Source organism: Balaenoptera physalus (assembly GCF_965194825.1).
Source record: "Balaenoptera physalus genome assembly, chromosome: 6".
NCBI lineage: Eukaryota > Metazoa > Chordata > Mammalia > Artiodactyla > Balaenopteridae > Balaenoptera > Balaenoptera physalus.
The window spans coordinates 51,014,750-51,033,834 of NC_138885.1; the positions used below are offsets into that span (position 1 = coordinate 51,014,750).

General features: G+C 35.1%; 2 long non-coding RNA genes across 4 annotated transcripts in view; one reads left to right on the forward strand and one right to left on the reverse strand.

The window, feature by feature from the left end:
* Nucleotides 1-19,085, forward strand: part of LOC309662480 — a 347,855-nt gene that overhangs the window by 275,688 nt on the left and 53,082 nt on the right. The window lies entirely within an intron of this gene.
* The window catches only part of LOC309662426, a 408,402-nt gene that overhangs the window by 258,282 nt on the left and 131,035 nt on the right, over nt 1-19,085 (reverse strand). The window lies entirely within an intron of this gene.

Genomic DNA, 19,085 nt, shown 5'->3' on the forward strand with positions numbered 1-19,085 from the left:
ATTATGCCTTTCATCAATTTAAAGCTTGCTCTCATCTACTGTATTTACATCAAAAGAAGGGTTCTATCTTTCATAATAGTTACCTTTGTTTGGTGCAGAAATGGCTCTCAAATTACTAAGAAAATGACAAACACCAATGATTCTTTAGGAATTGTATATATTTTATTAATTTAGCCCCAATGTCACCTCTCCTCTTAAATTAGATAGAACTGACAAAGCCCCATCAATTCAGGGAGAAATCCAGTGCTCTCCCCAGATGTCAGCAGATGCCCAGGTAATTATCCTTGTCTCTTCTGCCTTGCTCTTCGTTCCTTGCTCTTCTCTCTTCTTTCTTATTACTATCAATAAAAGCATATTTGGCTTTCCCCATCCCCAAATTTCTGTTCATTTCTGATGGTGGAGGATGCAGAAATTCTCCTACAGTCTCTTGCTTCCTCCAGCTTTCTAAATATAACCAAAAAGCGTAACTCTGTTTCTCTAAACAAACAAGTAAAGTTCCTTCCTAAGGAGAATTCTGATGTCTCTTGTTAAGTCAGTTTACCTCATTATAGTGTGTAATTACATATGCATATTTATCAACACCACCAGCTAGTAAGAGGATTTTGCACAGAGGTTAAAAACATGTCAAGTTGCTTTGGCCTGAATCCAGAATTCCCGTCTTACCAGCTGTATGACCACAAAGGAACATCCTTAAGCTTCAATTTCCTCATCTAGAAACAGACCACAGAAGCACCAACTTCACAGGTTATTGTGAAGACTAAATGAGATCGTTATTAGAAAAATTTACTAAAATGCCCCATAGTAAGGCCCAACTTAACATTTTATTAATATTATTTTTACTATTTTGCTGCTTGAGCTTAGTTTTCAGTTAATGGAAACACTATAGTTTTTATAATAATGCCTAATACTGACAAGCGCCTAAGTGTACTTTAAAAATTGATATATTTTTCTTTTATGATATCAAAAACCAATTGTAAATAATGGAATAAAATACCCCACTCACAATAGCAACAAAAATATTGACTAAGGGTAATTCTAGCAACGAAAGTGAAGGGTCCATGAAGGAAGACTATAGGTAAAGAACCAACCTGCCATATTTCTCTATAAGAAGACATTGACTGATGACCAATCATCTAGGTTTTCAAAGTAATTCTGATAAAAATCCAATGTTTCTTTTACTTTTTTAACTTCAGAAAATTATTCTAAATTCCATCTAGAAGAATAAACAGGCTAGTATAGCTAAAAACCCAACAGTATTATCTCTCTATTATCTCTCAATAGAGAACAATTTACTGACCATTAGAAAGTATTTAGGTTTTTTGGTGACTCACATTTAGGAAATAAAGATGCCATAGGTAAGAGCATCACCATTCCTTTTTCAGTGAGCAGAGAAGTCCTGAGTGTACTGCTGCAATACTGTTGTGGTTTGTTTGTTTTAGGATGACAATGAAGGGAAGGAAACAGGATATGAGGACTCCAGCAGTGTCCAACACAATTTCTCCACCTACCTCCTTCCCTAGGAGAGTTTTTTCCCTTTTTCACCCTCTTAACAAGGATGTTAAGAGCATGAAAAAAGAAAAAAAAAGGCTTCTTGCTTGTATGACTGAAGAGATGTATTCTATTCAAATTTCAGCCCTCTTACTTTGACATCAAAAGGCATTTGTGTTTTCTAAAGCAAAAATGAAAAATGATAGGACCAGCTTTTTGCTGTTTTCTCCTACTAGACAGAGAGTTCACTCTTGAGGGCACACATGTTTTTCTTCCTCCCAAGGATGCCATTTTATTTCTGAATAAACAAGAAGTGAATGTTTTCTGAGCGGAGAAAGACATGGCCTCAGAGCATTCTAATGCTTACCAGGTTGTTTATCTTCTAACTGGAAACGTATTTATTATTTTCTGAGGCTCTACTCAACTTATGGTCTAAGTTCGAGAAAGAGAGAGGCAGAAGCGTGGGGAGGGGGGATTGGCTAAGGGAGAAGACAAAACACTTGCCTAAGGGGAAATGAGTGACAAGAGGAAAATGTCTTAGGTCATCAGTTCTCAAAAGCCATCTTTTATTTCTACCATATATAAATCATAAAGGAAATGTGTCAAAAGTATAAACAATGCGAAGAAGTTTTTTTAAGAAAAAACTTGTTCTATTCAGATAGATTATCACAAAGAAAATCTATATATCATCTACATATGAATATTCATTTGTATATGAATAAATGGAGTTAGACAAGAAAATTTAACCTTGATTAGTTTTCTGCCTTGGTCCTCATCCTCTTCCTTATCTCTGAATCTTGGATTATTTTAACTAAGCTTCCTTGAAAATTTCCTCCGTTAGAATGTCTGACATAAGTAAGGTTACCTTGGAATAACGTTTTTTTATCCTGTCATCTGGGAAATCTATTTCCTAAACTTCTGTCCTTAAGAACTTTCCCTTCTCTTTCTACCCTTTTCTATTCAGGAAATGCAATCATTCCCATTGCCTCAATTATCACACTTACAGAAATGACTCCCAGATATAACAACTCCTGATCCTAGTTCCCTATCTGCAATAACAAACTCAACATTTGTACATATTTTACATCTCAATCATATTTCAGTTTCTTAACTCAAAAAAGTAGATTCATATTTTTCTCCTTTTTTACTCTCAATTTTATAACTAGTTTCCAAATTTCAGTACCTTTTGCATTATGCGTCCTCCTTCCCATTCTTAGTGCCACCACCCTGGTTCACACCTTTTATATTCCCTACTTTAACTGTCAGAACTTGTGTCTTATTTTTCCCTGTTCATATTTATCCATCCCACACACTGTGGTCAGATTATTCTACCCAAAGCATCACTGAGATCGTCTCTGCCAAAAGAAATCCTAAACTCCACTTTAAGGTCCATTTTAAATGTCACTTCTTCCATGGCATTTTCCTTGACATACACACTGTTTGTACTATCTCCCTCCCTTTCATACCCCATAACATTTTGTGTATGTGTGTCTTTATGTCAGTTGTCCTACCCCTATAGCTATTTACGTGAAAAAGCATGTAGAAAAAGAGAAATTAAGAACTTTTCAAAAAACCAATATGACAGAAATGAATATAGGTCTCCCATGATTATAGTTGGCATGCTTTATTTATATAAACTTTCAACAACAGTATTAATTTGATACATTTATTTTTCAACACACTTTGAATTCTGGTTCATTTTTTTTGAATGTTAGGCATCAAGACTGAACTCCATTAATTATTCAAAGACTATGTCATCCAGTAAGATTCTCACCAATCTGGAAAATGACAATTTGGTACAAAACAGCTGTAAGTAGAAAGAGTGAGAGAAGACACAAAACTCAATATTTATATCCTATTACAGTTTTGTGAACTTTGAATTGAATTTCTGAAGAAAAGCAGCTCAGTTTTGCATTATCTGGAAACTGTCCAAAAGGAAACCTCAGCAGCCTGTGATTTCTAAAGGCCACACAAAAGCCCAGCTCTAATGACGAACACTAAACCTCCACTCCTTCTGTTTCTTGGCCTACTGTCACCGATGGCTTTTTAAATGATTACAAAAGTCACAATTGCACAACTCTTAGGGAAAAAAAAAAGTACTGCTAAAATCAAGTGTATAGAGCTCATTTATATAGATTAGAAATATCAAAATTCTTTAAAGCTATTTCTCATCCCTGTAAACGTAGCATCACCTAAAAGCTAGCAGTCTAAGAAAACTGTATCATTTTTTTAGCATTTTCATGGTACAAAATTGCTCTCATATGGCTGGCAATCTGAAAGATGGGTTATTTATAAAAGGAACTTGAACTGGAAGTCAGCAAATTTGGAGTCCATAATCACAATAATGAACAGCTTGCTTACCCTTATCCCTCACTTCTTTGTTTTCCTTAAAAAGAAAGAAACATGCTAATTAAAATTAAATATTCAAATTAAACACCTTACATAAGAAATATATAGGTCTGATTGGGGAACAGGAAAGGTTGAGTAGAAGGGAGAGTACTGATAACCAAATCTTTGTGTGCACCATATAAAAGACAGAAAATCAAGCAATGCCAAACCCAATGTCTGCAAGCTACATAATAACAGTGCTATCTCCCTTCACTTTTTTGGAAAGAAACTGGAGTCTTCTTAGTTATTCAAATGCTTACAGGCAAACATTTTATGGCAAAGTAGGTTTTCAGCTAGAAAAATCTAAAATTATTTAGATTTTTGGAATATGAAAAAATTTGAAGTAATCTAGAATGTACCAATGCAGAAGCTCTGGAATTCTTTCGTACAGTTTATTCATTTTCCTAGTTTTTTTGAAAATCCCAACTAGTCCCAGGCAAAAATTTGAATTAATTCACCTCACTGATTAATATTTTGTATAATATTTATAATTTATAGAGTGATGAGACTTTGGGTAAATGACCCATAAGATACCATCAGATTTAAGTCCTAGAACATTTACTTAAAGCAATAAAGTTGGAAGAATCTGAACTTCACTCCCAGTAGAATTCTTGCTTAAAAATAAGAAATGCTTCTTCCTCTTTTTCTCTCTCTTATAAAATCCACTCTTAAAGCCACTTTGCTTTGTTAACTTTCATAGCATGTATTCTCACTACAGCCTTCAACACCTGAAAAATTAGTGGAAGAATTTGACTGATTATAGAGGCTGTTTTCCTTGTTCCACGGCTTGTTCTAAAAGGGATACTCAGCAGAACTTGCATTTTTTTCTTTCATTTTGTGCTGTCTGCATGAGTAATTACCTCCCTGATTTCTGAGATGCAATTGAGTAGCTTCCACATTAGAAAAATCCAAAGATTGATAGAGCCATCGCTCCTAAAGGATTAGTTTGCTTCTATAATTCCATGGAGTAGGTCATTCCAATAGCAAAATGCTATAAAGTTTAATTTCTCGTGTTTTTAAAAGCCAGATATTGTTACCAATTTCAGGGAAACTGGAAAGGTCCCATGGGTCTTTTAAACAGGTAATGATCTTTAAAATTCCCGCGGGGCTCTCTCCTGCCCTCATGGCATGTGTCATCCCAGAGAATGGTTTTGTGATAACCAAAGTGTAGAGTTCACTTTCTTGAAAAATAAAGCTTATGACAATTAATTTACTCATATGTTAATTACAGTTTCTAACTATCTCTACTGGTACATTCAAAGCAAGCTGAAATCAACTATGCAAACCCCTTAGCAGTATTTGAACTATGAAGAAGCTTATAACCTGGTTCAATGATGAAGAAGTACTTCTTCTAAAACAGGTGTCATTACTGAATGAGTTAGCCTGCCTTAGTCTGCTTGGGCTGCTGTAACAAAATGCCATAGATTAGGTGGCTTAAACAACAGAAATGTATTTTCTCACAGTCTGGAGGCTGGAATTCTGAGATCAGGATACCAGCATGGTCTGGCTCTTGTGAGAATTATTTTCTGGCTTGCAGATAGCTGCCTTCTGACTGTGTCCTCACATGGCGGAGAGAGAGCAATCTCTGGTGTCTCTTCCTCTTTTGTGAAGACACCAATTCTTGCAGATCAGAACTCCACCCTTATGACCTCATTAAGCCTTAGTCACCTCTTGAAAGCCCTATCTTCAGCACAGATGCATGAGGGGTTAGTGCTTCAACATATAAATTTGGAGGGGACACATTCAGTCCATAGCATAGCCCAAAGAAAATAAAGAGCCAATGAATTCTCACACATTTAGATGTTCAAAAACTACATAATTCCAAACTCGTGTTATGTGTGGAATCCACTGCACTTTAGTTCTGCCTTTTTTTTTTTTCTTTTTTTTTTTAACTAATCAGTCTGGTGGTCCCTTACATCAGGCAGGTATCTGGCGTGTATATTACAGAGATTGCAAAAGCCATTACAAATAAAATTATTTGTAGCTAGCCAAAGAAAACAGAATCAAGTTTTGTTTACTCCCCAGTACTTTTCAAGTTAGCTTATTTATTATATTCACAAGCTTATTTAATTTGTCGCAGATGTTCACGGGAAGGTTTTGTAAGCATCCACTGTTAGAATATTTTTTCATAAAATCCATTTTCCAAATGTCTGAATAATGACAAAAGACCTCCTAGCAGAATATTAAGCCAGGAAATTCATCTAAACATCACAAGTGTAATCATAAGTGGTATAAGCTGTAGTTGCTGTCTGATTAATTTTGGCTCAGTATAATGCTGTTGGAATGACTACGTTTGACTCAATTTTTTTTCTCTTACATAAAAGTAAACACCAAAGCAGAGAGGGCACAGGAAGAAATGGTGGCCTCATAAACTAAATTCTTAATGAAATCAAAAAGTTTAGATTTCAGGTCACCTTGCAAATATGTCCTGTTTTCTTCTATCAATATTGAAAAATAGACTCATACTTTCCATATATAACAGTAGAGTTTTATTCAAATATTTATTTTCAGTCTATTTATGTAGTCTGGGGTATTTGTTTTTTAAAAATTTTCTGTTATACTATTTATTCTTGGCTTTTAAAATTAGTTCTGCTCCTTAGTCAGTTTAACTGAGAAGCAAGATCTTTGTAAGTTAGCTGCACATTCAGTAAATTGAAATTCAACCTCCCAAGACAAACCACAGATGCTCTACATATTTAGCACAGTGCTTCTAACCAGCTGTACTAATCTGGGCAGTAACACTGCCCTGTGGCTAAACATCTGGACAGAGCTAGAAACCAGAATAATAAATAGTTTTAGAATCCTATCAGACGGATGACTACAGGTGACATCACAAAATGTAAAAGCAAAAAAAGTAAAAATATATATCTGTAGCCAAATGTGGTACTATAACTTGAAAGACAGATCATGCAAATTTCACATTACTGCTATCAACAAATTTGACTTAAGACAACATTTTCCGTTTTATAACTAGCTGTCCAATCACATGGACAAAATCTTAAATTTCAAACAGAGATGAGGTTGTACAGTTATGAAAATTGCACCACATTTTGAAGAGGTGAAGGTACTAGCTCTCTTACCATTTAGTACTTGTGCCAGGAATAAAGTTAAATTCCCTAGAGAGAATCATGTCAAAAAAATGTTCCCATGTCCAAATCCTGCCCACTGCATTAAGACACCATTGGATTCACCACAAGAATTGTGAGAAAGAGTTGCTTACTTTTGAAGATTCTATCAGGGAGGCATATTTTTCTATCTGTATAGAAATTACTACGGTAGTTGACATTATCTGTTTTCACTTTAACATAGGTGGAAGTTGAAAACACTTGCACCACTTCTTTGGGTACCAGAATTCCAGGATAATCAAACAATTTTAACATCTATGTCCCCAGGGTAGATTTAGGAATTTTGTTGATATGAAGGAAGAATAAAGAATATCTTGTGCCTAATGGGAGATTTCCATTGAAATAGATAGGAAGTCAGAGACTATGGTTACCTGATAAACATATTTCTTCTAGACAGAGATTAATTGGAAAAATCTTCCTCAGTTTCAGATCAGAAACTAGGAACAACCAAGTAGATATAACACTCAAATAATTTGAGCCTAAAATTGACCTAATGCACAGAATTATTGAAAACTTTAGTTTGATTCTGCAGGAAGACCAAACATTCAGAAAACTGTTTTTTTTCCCTCCATGCCAACTCATAACTCACTAATTAAAATCTCTAGGTGATCTGAGAAAAAAATCTTACTAAACATTTGTTTTTAGATTTGTCATTCCATGATTAGGCATAAACATTTATACTTCAGAGTTCTTTTTCATCCTTTCAATGTTATTTCAAATATATATAGAAAGTAACTGAGCATTTTAAAAGCTTTCTTATAGATGTAAACATCCATGGAGGACAATATTGTTCTTTAAGCTATTAGGCCAGAATTTGTTCTCCTACCTTAACTTTACAGAAGATTTTATCTCCTATATATTCATATGAAAAGGGTGTTTTCATAAAAATAAAATTTGAGGGAGGTTTGACATTTTTATTGTCCTCTCCATTGCAGAATAAAGTCAAGTGTGTGCGATTAAGAGCTCACAATATCATTGTAGCTGAAATCTGCATACCAGAAATTTACCGTTTGATAAAGAGGGAGGGAAGACTATTAACACCGGTAGTTTCCTGAGCATCATTTTTACAGTAATAAAAAAGTAAATACGTTTCTTAAAATTTGTTCAGAAAGGTATCAAATGAGGAAAAAGTATTTTCTCATTCTAATATTCAGTGTCTTGATTGAAAGACAGCCCAGGATTTGGGAAGTAAAAGAGTCATAGAGACTTTCGAGAGATGGAGGAAGAGGCTGAGTTCAGCTCCCCTCATGAACACACATCAAAACTACCATTAATTAATTTGGAATAAGAGAAAGAAGATAAGCAAAGAATTAAAGGAAGGGGGAAAAGCGCAAAAAATAAATTACATTTGTCTTTTATTTTGTGCCTATGTGCAACTTCAGAACAGAAATTCTAGAAATACTAATAGATTACGTTCCAAAAGCCTGTTTATAATGTCATTTATTTATGAGCCTTTAGTGACACTATTGTCAACAGTTGAAAGTGGGCAGAGTTGAAGCATTATTTTTCCCCACTCGGTTTACATTTAAGAAAGTATATAAATTTAAACTTAGAAGAGAAGCCTCTGTTTGTGGTCCAGAGGCACGTGCCATGTCTGGGTCTCACTGCAGGAAAATGAGATTGCACCACAGGTCTCTTGGCCCTGGGTTTGAAAGAATGACAGCAGCTCCTGTGCCCTGTCAAACCAGCTGGCCATTTTGAGGGCTCTTCTCCACACCTCCTCGTTCCATGTTCTTCAGAAAACGGAGCTTGCTTTCCGAAGCATATCAATTGTTTCCCCATGATCAAACTTATGATAAATGTTTAGGGACAAAAACCAGTAGCTCCTGGCAAGGTTAATATGCATCTTTCTCCTTGAAGATTTTTTTCTTCTTCACATCACAGATAGGCAGTCAGTTTTGTGTGCTCTTGCCTTAGGAATTTTGACCTATATAGATGGAGTCAAAGACAGGAGGAGATAAGAGCAAAGTGTTCAAGAGTGGGAGCTTTGAGGAAGAAAGCTTTTGTAGTCAAGGAGAATCTCTAAGTTAGGTAAGAGGACTTGTTTGTTACCCCTGGAGTAGCAGTGACCATGTGGATATATGTAAAATAACTAAGAAGATCAGATCCTGGCCATTGGAGTCCCAGGCTCACAGGGTCCCTATGTTCAAAGGATGACAAAATATTTGAAGAGCCTTCAGACTGAAAGGGGCATCTCTAAAGTTACCAGTATAACCCATGACTGTGACTCTTAAAGGCCTCCTATATCTTAGTTCTAGGTGTGACCTTCACTGAACCGTTTATGGAGAGTCTTCATTAGTATTAAGGTTAAATTTGCAAACAATCTTGCAAGAGGGGAACCCCAGAGTCAGATTTAGGTGGGTTTTAAAAAAATAAAGGAAAACGTTATCTCTTGCATACTGAGTTTGTGAGCTAAAAATCTGTAAAGCATTAAAGCAACATTTTCTGTAGAAATTCTGAAGGAAAACAGTATCCTGTGACCTTGGAAATCCAAGCAGAAATGGCAAGAGAAAAAAAGTAAGCTATAGGAATAGAATTAGAAAAAATGCCCTTGGCTAAGACAGAGCAACAGAAAGACCAGAAATTGAGAGAAGAATGACTCTTTTTGAGAAAAGTTTCAGAGACAGCATTGTTTTGAGAGTAAATTTTTATACCTTAAATACAAATCTAACTATAGTTTCTACATGTGTAAAAGGCAGAAAACCTATTGCATTACATTATTCTCTTCAACAAAGCTGCCCATTGTAAGTGTTATCATGGAGAGTGAGAAATAGTCCATATCTAAGAAAATGTTAAGATAGGAAGAGTAAGGTTACTTTTAAAATGAGATGTAGATATTTTAATAGATAATTTTGACAGTAAAGTATTCACTGGCCCTATATGATCAGATGTCTATTGTGTCAGAATTGTGGGAATAAAAATAGAGGGAGATATGGTCCTGTTCTTGGGTATCTCAATCAAAATCTATGAATGAACAACCTGAAAACAATACATCTATCTAAATGACAGCATATGTGGTAGATATTACAAACTAGTGCTCTAGGCATTCAGAGAAAGAGAAAACTGATATGGCAAGCACATCTTCCCAGAAGATAGGGAAAGAATAGAGAAGAAGAAATTCAGGCCGTAGAGAGATCCTGCTAAATGTATATTTTCTATTAGACTGACTTTAACAATGGATAAGTAGTGTCACTATATTCAACATCAAAGTAAAATAAAAATAGTTGAAATAGAATCATTAATAGGATTCATAATACATCATTATTTGCAAAATAAAGAGAGCTAAAAGTAATTATATTACATGTGGTTTTAGGCATCAAATGTACATTAATTAACACAGTAAATATGAAAACTTAAATTTATGAATGCCCATGGAGAGAGAAAATGATCAAGTCTTAGTGTGCTAAATTTCTCCTCCATTTTACTCCCAATACTTCCTGTCATTCACTAAAACACATGGTGTGACTCCTCATAATATAACAGAAGCAAATAAAAAACATCCTATCACCAGAGATTCTCTCAATCTCTTAAGCTTCTGCTGTGAGAAAAGAGCAATTGAACAGATTTTACTCAGCCCATCATGAGTCTCTTAGGTAAACTTTGAGAGTTTGGTAACATGATAAAAATCCACTCCCCAGTGGGAAGTCTAGTTGACTACACCAGCTAGACATGGAGCTCTAATGATTATTAAGCATGTCTTATAAAAAGGTCCAAAGTCATTGGAAAATTCTTTGTTTTTTTTCTCACTTAAGTGGCACACAAGGAGTAAAAACCTACAAAAGCCATTGAACATAGTTCTTACTAACCAACATTAACTGCCTGCTCTGGGAATTGAGTCCTGGTTCTCAAAAGCAAATAATAAAAAGCAAATTTCATCACACAGGGATTTTTTTTTTTTGGTTGGGTTTATAAGTGTAGAAAGATTAAACAAAATGGCCTTAAAGGCTATAAACGTCCAACAGAGAAGCCTTGCTTCCTAGGATTCAAATCTATTCCAAGAACTACCTGTTTTTTCAGACAGCTTTCTTCTGATCTCTATAAACTGGCAGTTTTCCCTTACTCTCCCATTGCACACCAACCTTTTATTAGAACTCCAATTAGTTTCATTGTTTAACTAAGTGAAGAAAAGTCTCCCCTGTCATTGCAGTTAAATCTCAGATAAAGCATTCATGTTATTTTGATAATCGGTATATGTGATTTTTCAGTACTTATATGCAATATATTAAAGAAATTTAGACAACATTATAAGAAGATACATTCTGATGGAATTCCCTGTGGTGTCAGTTCACTGACATGTAATACAATAACAAATATGAGATCTAGTTGGCATTATTAGACCTCAAAAATGGACCGCTAGAATAATTGCTTATACTCTCGCTCCATTATTAACTTAATTATCATGAGAGAGTTAATTGTTAAAGTCAACCAATTATTATGAAATAGTAAAGTGGGCTAACCCATATGATCGTCAACTTGGTTTTCTGTAATTGTCATACTCAGGAAGCAACCTTTAAGGACCAGATTTCAGCAATCTAGTTCAAGTCTAGAAACTGGATTAATCAAGATATGTGCTGAGATGCAATTTCTTTTCATGTTTCCTTCCTACTTCTTTGTTTTGTTTACCATCTAATTACCAATTCTGATCCTTAACAGAAATTAACTAATAAAATTTAGGCATAAGCAATTAGAAATTTATAAAATATAAAACAGAGTAACTCTACTGAATACCTTTGGACACAAACCATCTTGTTCACTCTAGCAAGACCTCCTATAAGTTCTAAGTCTCACTACAGAAAAATGCTTCATATTTTCACAGCCATCAAGTTATCCATATTGACCTGAAACTAAATTGCTTTATTACACTCATAAAAATCCTAACAAAGAAAGCTGTCAGTAGTTATATCAGGGATTTCAAACTCAAATGCCTACTCAGGCCAGAAAGTTAATTAAAATGAGTAAAGTTTTCCAGGGGTAGACCATCATTATACTGGACAAACATGACATCCATCTAAAAGAAGCAGACACCACTCAGCAATAGCTTATTGTTTCCGGAAAGGCATTGAGCCCAGACCAGCTAAATCTTCTGACGTTCCAAGGGAAACCAGTATTGTAGATTTTTATGGGAAAAAAACAAAAAAACAAACAAAAAAAACCTCATGATTTTAAAATTTTGGCATCAATTTAAACATTTTTAAAACACTATTAAAGTCAAAATAAATACATCTGCTGCCTGGATTAGCCCATTTTGGACCTCTAAATTAAATAACAATGCACTTCAGCTGGAAAAAGGTCATATTTGACTCTTAAATGCCATTATAGACTATTATCATTCCTATCCTTTTTCCTTTTAGAAAGCTCTCATATCCTTTTTTATTTTATGTATCTTTTCATCATTTAATTCACAATGAAACATAAGTGATTTAGAGTTAAGAAGGATAATGGTAGGGAATGCTCATATGCACAGTAGTAAGAGTGGTTAAATGCTTTTCCAGCCAAATTATCTTCTATTACTTTAGTTTTTTCCACTCTGACCCTAAAGTAAACCCTTAAGGAAAGTATAGATTCCTACTGTCTCTTGTTAACTGAGCAGAACTAAAACTCAGTGTTCCATCCATACAACTAGGAAGGCAATTCAAAACCACTAGTATATCTCAATAAAACTGGAACCAAACAAACAAAAAACAAAACAAACAAATACATACATACATACATACCCCAGGATATCAGTTGGAAAACTTTTGAATTCTTATCTCTACTATTATTCAGAACCTATATATGGACATTTACAAATCTGATCTACGGATCTAGTGTGTAAGATGCCCAGATATCAATCCAGCTTTCTCAGCAGCCCTTTCTACTGTCTGACAAGACAATAGGTGGTGGGAGAGCAAGCCCCTTAATAAATGCTCAGGATTTTGATTGCAAAAATAATGATATTTTCCTGATAAGAAAGGGTCAAACACAGCAGAAGAATTAATTGTTTTATTATAATGGAAGAATTAATAAATAATTTGGGTCACATTGTGATTTCTCCATTAGACATATGATCAAACTGATTCACTTAAGGAAAAACCTTTTATCTTTGGCTGGGGAGTCATGGGAATCATGGCATTACCAAGAATTAAGAGACACAAGAACTGAAATCGTTCACTAACCAAGAGAAAGAGGTGAATGTGCTGCTGTCAGGTCATTGCCCATTATAATTAAGAGAAAGCATACAACATTCTCTATTTGTACCTGAAAAAATGTAAAAACTTAATGGGAATTATTGATTTATAAGAACAGAAAATTATAGACTAATAGCCTTCATAAACATAGATGCAAAAATTCTTGGCAAATTCTTAACAAATTGAATTCGATACTCCATAAAAAGATTAAAATATCATGACAAAGTATAGTTTACCCCAGGAATGCAAGGTTTGTTTAACATTGGAAAATCAGTGTAATTCACCATATTAACAGTAAAAAAAAGCAAAAAAGAAATGACATCTCAAGAAATACAGAAAATGCATTTGATAAAGCTCAACACTCTTTCTGTTAAGAATTCTCAGTATGCAAAGGACAGAAGAAACCTTCTTCAACATGATAAAAGGCACCTATTATGATTTAATATTTATAATTGATAGTATAATTTAATAATAATAGAAACAACCTAAATGCTCATCCATGGGGTATTGATTGAATAAATATGCTATATTCAAAGAAGCAACTACTCCCATTTGAACGTTAGCTGGATGTACTGACTAGCTTTCAAAGGATAGAATAAGGGAAGGGAAAAAGTGACTGTCAAGCACTACCTTAATCAAGTAATCAAAGTTAACAACACTAGTGATAAGTCAAGTTGGTAACATGTCCCCCTGGTATGATGTGATGAGAGGGGTACCTCATCTCTGTGGTGTTCTTCCCCCAAACCCATAACCTCAGTCTAATCATCAGACAAACCCAACCTGATGGACATTCCACAAAATACCTAACCAGAACATCTTGAAAGTGCCAAGGTCATGAAAAAAGGAAAAACTAAGAGATCAGATGAGACTAAAGAGACATGATAACTAAATGCAATGTAGGATTTTTCATGGGATCCTGGAACAGAAAAAGGACATTAGTGGAAAATCTAGTAAAATTCTAGTAAAGTCTGGAATTTAGTTAACAGTAATGCACCAATGTTGGTTTCTCGGTTTTGACAAATGTACTACAGTAATATAAGATTTTAACCTTAGGGGAAACTGAATGATGGGTATATGGAAACCCTGAACTATTTTTGCAACTCTTCTATAAATCTAATATTTTTTTCAAAAAAAAATTTTTTTAATTGAGGTAGAAATGAGTGTGTGTAATATAATAACTTTGTGAGAAAAATAAGAACATAAGTATATTTTTCTTATTTAAAAAAAATGAAAAAGAAACACAGGAAAGATAAACTAGAGGTTGATGACAATAGCTTCCTATAGGAAATGGGTAGGATTAGAGTGGATGGGATATGCAGGAGAGCAAGATTTCCTGAATATATCGTTTTCTATAGTTTGATTTTTGAAGCATGTAAATTTCTTACATTTCTAAAATATAAAATTAAAACATTGAATACAAACAGAAAGAGTGATCCTAAAGGTATCCTTGCTGGATCACTTTGCACTAAATCCTGAAGAAATGGAAGAATTCAGAATGTAGGGTATCTTGCTAAACAACTGAACTGAACTCTTTAAAGGACCCGAAGTCAAGAGGAACAGAGTGAGGCAGTGTGGGGTGGGAGGTAGGGTAGCTGTTCTTAGGGACACTAGAGAGACGTAACCATCTATTACAATGTGTAAACCCTAATTGGATCCTCAATTAAAAGGAAAAAATCAGCTATATGAAACATTTTCAAGAAATGGGAAAATTTAGTATTTAGTGTGGTCTGTAGGGTGTTCTATAAGTAATGGTGATGCTCTTGGGTGTGATCATGGTGTGTTTGTCAGAAGATGTCCCTGTTCTTGGCAGATGCATGCTGAAGTTTTTAGGCATGAGGTATCATGATGGCTGAAATCTACTTCCAAATGATTTGGCAAAAGGGGAATGTATGTCTATTTATAGAGCAAGAGGGATCAGACTTGGCAAGATGCTAACAGTTGGTAAAACTAGGTGTGGGATACACTGGTGTTCATTGTACTGTTTTTTCTAACATTCCTATAGGTTTGCAATTTTTCAAATAAAAATTAGATTTCAAAGAGTCAGCTTACTGTCTTTTACCTTCTTTCCTTCTGATGATCACTCTCCATCAGGCTAGGCACTCTGCAACTTTGTCATCTATTTTATATTCATTTTATCTATAGTTATTGATCTATTTATATTTTCCATTTCTCTTATCAATTTTGCTAATTTGTATTCTAGGAGATCATCCATGTCATCAATATTTTCAAATTCTTTAGTACCTCCCACATATTAAAAGTACATATATGGAGTGCTGTATAAGTTAGGGACGTCTCACCCAAAGAAGGTTTCAGTTCCTTTCATATTTGTCGTTTTATTGTTTGACTTCTCACACGAAAGCTAACTATAGAGACAGCCATAAGCAATATAGGCCAACATATTCAATTCCAGTTAGTATACTATATATGCCCCTTGACTACACCAGTACTAGTTAGCTAGGAAAAAGTACTGGTCATAACCTTTTGATGTCAATACTAGGAAAAGCGGAGTCTAATATCATTAACAATTAAATATACTAATGTACACTTATGATTTTAACCTCTCTTTTTCTTACATGCCTTCCTTTCTCACATATTGGAAAGGACAGGATACAGAGAGCCAAATCCATATACATTGGTCCCAGGTCAGTGATACTGCTGGGATGCCGGGCAGAAGCAAAGGCTAATCACACAGCAGGGAAAGATTTCCTCAAATGCAAGATGTTTTCCTAAGTACAGCATGGCATTTGGGGAGACTTTTTCTAACCGTGTCTCTTTCTTCTCTTTACATTCATTCTCTATACAGTAAATATTGAAGACTTGCTATCTGAGGTATAAAGAAATTGAAAACAATATTTTTTACTTCTCTGTCTTAAAATATTAAATCCTAAAACCTTGCCAAACGTGTACTTTAATGCCAGCTCATGCTCCCATAAATAATACAAAATAAATACTCACCCAGAATTTTTAACGTCCTTGATATGATTCCCTAAAAATCATCTCAAGATTATTTAAGAATTTAGAGAGCTGAATTGTAATTACAAGTAGACGTTTCTCTTATATTTTAGCTCTTTTTAGTTTTTAATAGAAGAGGATGATAATTTAAAGAGTTCTAAAGGTGTAACTGGGGAACTAAAGTCTCATACTAGGGTTAGTGGTTAAGTGCATGGACCTTCTGTGCTAAACTCCTAGCTCTGCTACTTCATAGCCATGTGGTGCTGGGAATGTCACTTTACCTCTTGGCCCTGATTTCCTCATCTCTAGGACAGGGTGAGCAAATACCTATAACATGGGATTGTAATAAAAATAAATTGAAAGCTGGAAACAAGGTGGACTAAGCAGAAAACAAACCAATGCTGGATAAATTATAACAAACATATTTTAAAACTTATCTCCCAGGAGAAAAAAAGGAAAAAAATGTCAGAAGACAGAAACAAAAGGGAAAATGAAGCCAGAGCAATAATGCCATGTCTGGTTCTGCCATAGCTCTTTTTTCAAAAATATTTTATCTTTATACAATTTTTAAAGGTTACTTTCCGTTTACAGTTATTACAAAATATCGACCATATTCCCCATGTTGTACAATACATCCTTGAGCCTATCTTACACCAATAGTTTGTATCTCCCACACCGCCACCCCTGTATTGCTCCTCCCCTTCTCCCCACTGGTAACCACTAGTTTGTTCTCTATATCTGTGAGTCTGTTTCTTTTTGTTATATTCATTAGTTTGTTGTATTTTTTTAGATTCCACATATAAGTGATATCATACAGTATTTATCTTTCTCTGTCTGACTTATTTCACTTAGCATATTCTGCCATATCTCTTGAGTGGGGAAATGGGGCTATCAAAGTTGGTTATGGCCAAGAGTTCAGATTAAATATAATCTTGAGAAAGGATTGGGGCTATAAGATGCATGAAATTAGAAAGGGCACACCTCAATTACTGAGACCTTTAAATTACTGCATTAAAAAAAAAAAAAAAGATCTTAGAGGGGGAAAAAAATCTGTCTACCTACTAAGAGAAAACAAAGAAGTTTGTTTCTGTCTAACCTCTAGGTGAGAAAAAAAGTCTCACCCAGAGAATTTGAAAACACAGACTGTGACTTCCAAAGGTTTAGAGTCTAAATATATACTACGTGCATGGTATAGTCAAACCTAAGCTGAATAGTTAGAATCAAAATTGCGTAAGGCAAAGTTTAGGAACACAGATTGACACAAGGTACTGACTGATGCTAGCAGCTCTCAGAGCAAATATGAGAGCATATGGGTGAATGATCGTATTAATCCAACAGGGAACATTTACATGCAGAAGGACATGGAAGAGTGGAAATTGAGGGTGTTGGAAAGAAAGGGATTCAGGACTTCAGTTGAAGAAGATGAGAAGTGATGCTGAGAGATAGGAAGTGGTAAGATGGACACAAAAGCTCTGGGCATCACAATGATTTCAAAACAGGTGTAGTGGGAGAAACAGAGTGAGATATCTGAAAGGTTAGGTGATCCCATTGAGAGATTAGCATGTTACATTTAGGATGCTAAAATTTGAGATTCCTATGATGGAGTAGGTTCAGGATGAGGACAAAGGAGTGAATTTCTGAACAGCAAAATTAATAAATATTCTAATGTTAAAGAAGTCAACGTTAGGTTCAGGGTGCCAGCCATTTTCCCCCTCCTCCAGGATTCTGGCTGATAGAAATGAGACCAATAGGAATCAAAATCTCAGCTCATTAATAACAGTGTCATGCCCTCCAAATGCCCAGCTCTGTGGCAAAGCTAGATGGAATCATGCTGCTGGCACCTGAGACCAAAGTGAAGGCAGGTCAACCACCTGCCCCAAACAGTCTTTGTGATCAACCTGTCAGGTAGTGTTAAGTCTGCAGAGCAGATTCTGACTTACCTGCCTGGTTTTATTACCAAAGTGAGTCATGAGCAGAATGGAAGGTGGAAGAGAGAGTGGTGACCTTCTGACCTGACTACGCTTACCACGTAGAAAAAGGAAGTAGAGAAGAGACCAATTCCTTTTGTAACAATTCTTGAAGCAGATAAAAACAAGAGAGGGAGGGAAGCGGGTGGGGACAGAAAGGAGGGAAGGGAGAGAAAAGAAAGGAGGGAGAACAATAGAGCATAAGAATGTGAGAGGGAGGGTAGGAGGGAGAGAGGGCAAGCTCCATCTCCCATTTTTGAGGATAGATAAGAGCACCCACCAGAAAAGAAAAAACTTGGTCAGTAAATGTCAAGTTCTTCTCAATTTTACCAACATATTAGGTATTCCTTCTCATTTAGAGAGACACAAGCAAGAGGAGGAGATTCTCTCCATAACCGCCCCAACCCTAATAGAGAGGAGAGCACAAGTCCCCACCAAAAGAAGTTTACAAATCTTCCCAATGAATGAGACAGTGTATAGGTCATCTGCATGTATACCATTGTCATCCATGGTGCAGGTACAGTTACAGCTTAAAGAAATATGGTAAGTCTGTGTATTTGCAGATTTTATCACATGTCTAAGAAATTTTATTTGCCAGGTTATAATACTAGACCATTAATTTCCAAGCCTTTCAGTAGATCATAATCCTAAAGTAAATGGTTTCCTTGGCCTCCTCTATGGCTTTCCTACCTCAGCAATGGTCACGTGAAAAGCCACATGAAGATGATGATACCTAGCTGTTGCCTGTGGTTGGAACCTAAGAATGTCAGTGTTGTTCATACCCACACTTAAATTAATCCATCACATTACCATAAACATATTTTGGAAGTTTCAAGCTATGTAGGTGTACACACACACCATTCTTTTTTCAAATATATTAAATTTTCTAATTGAAATAAAACGGTTATGATTGTTTCTCCACATTACTTATACATTTAAAATGTATAATAAAAGATTCTTATCCCAATGCATCCATTATAGTATCAAAAACTAGGTTT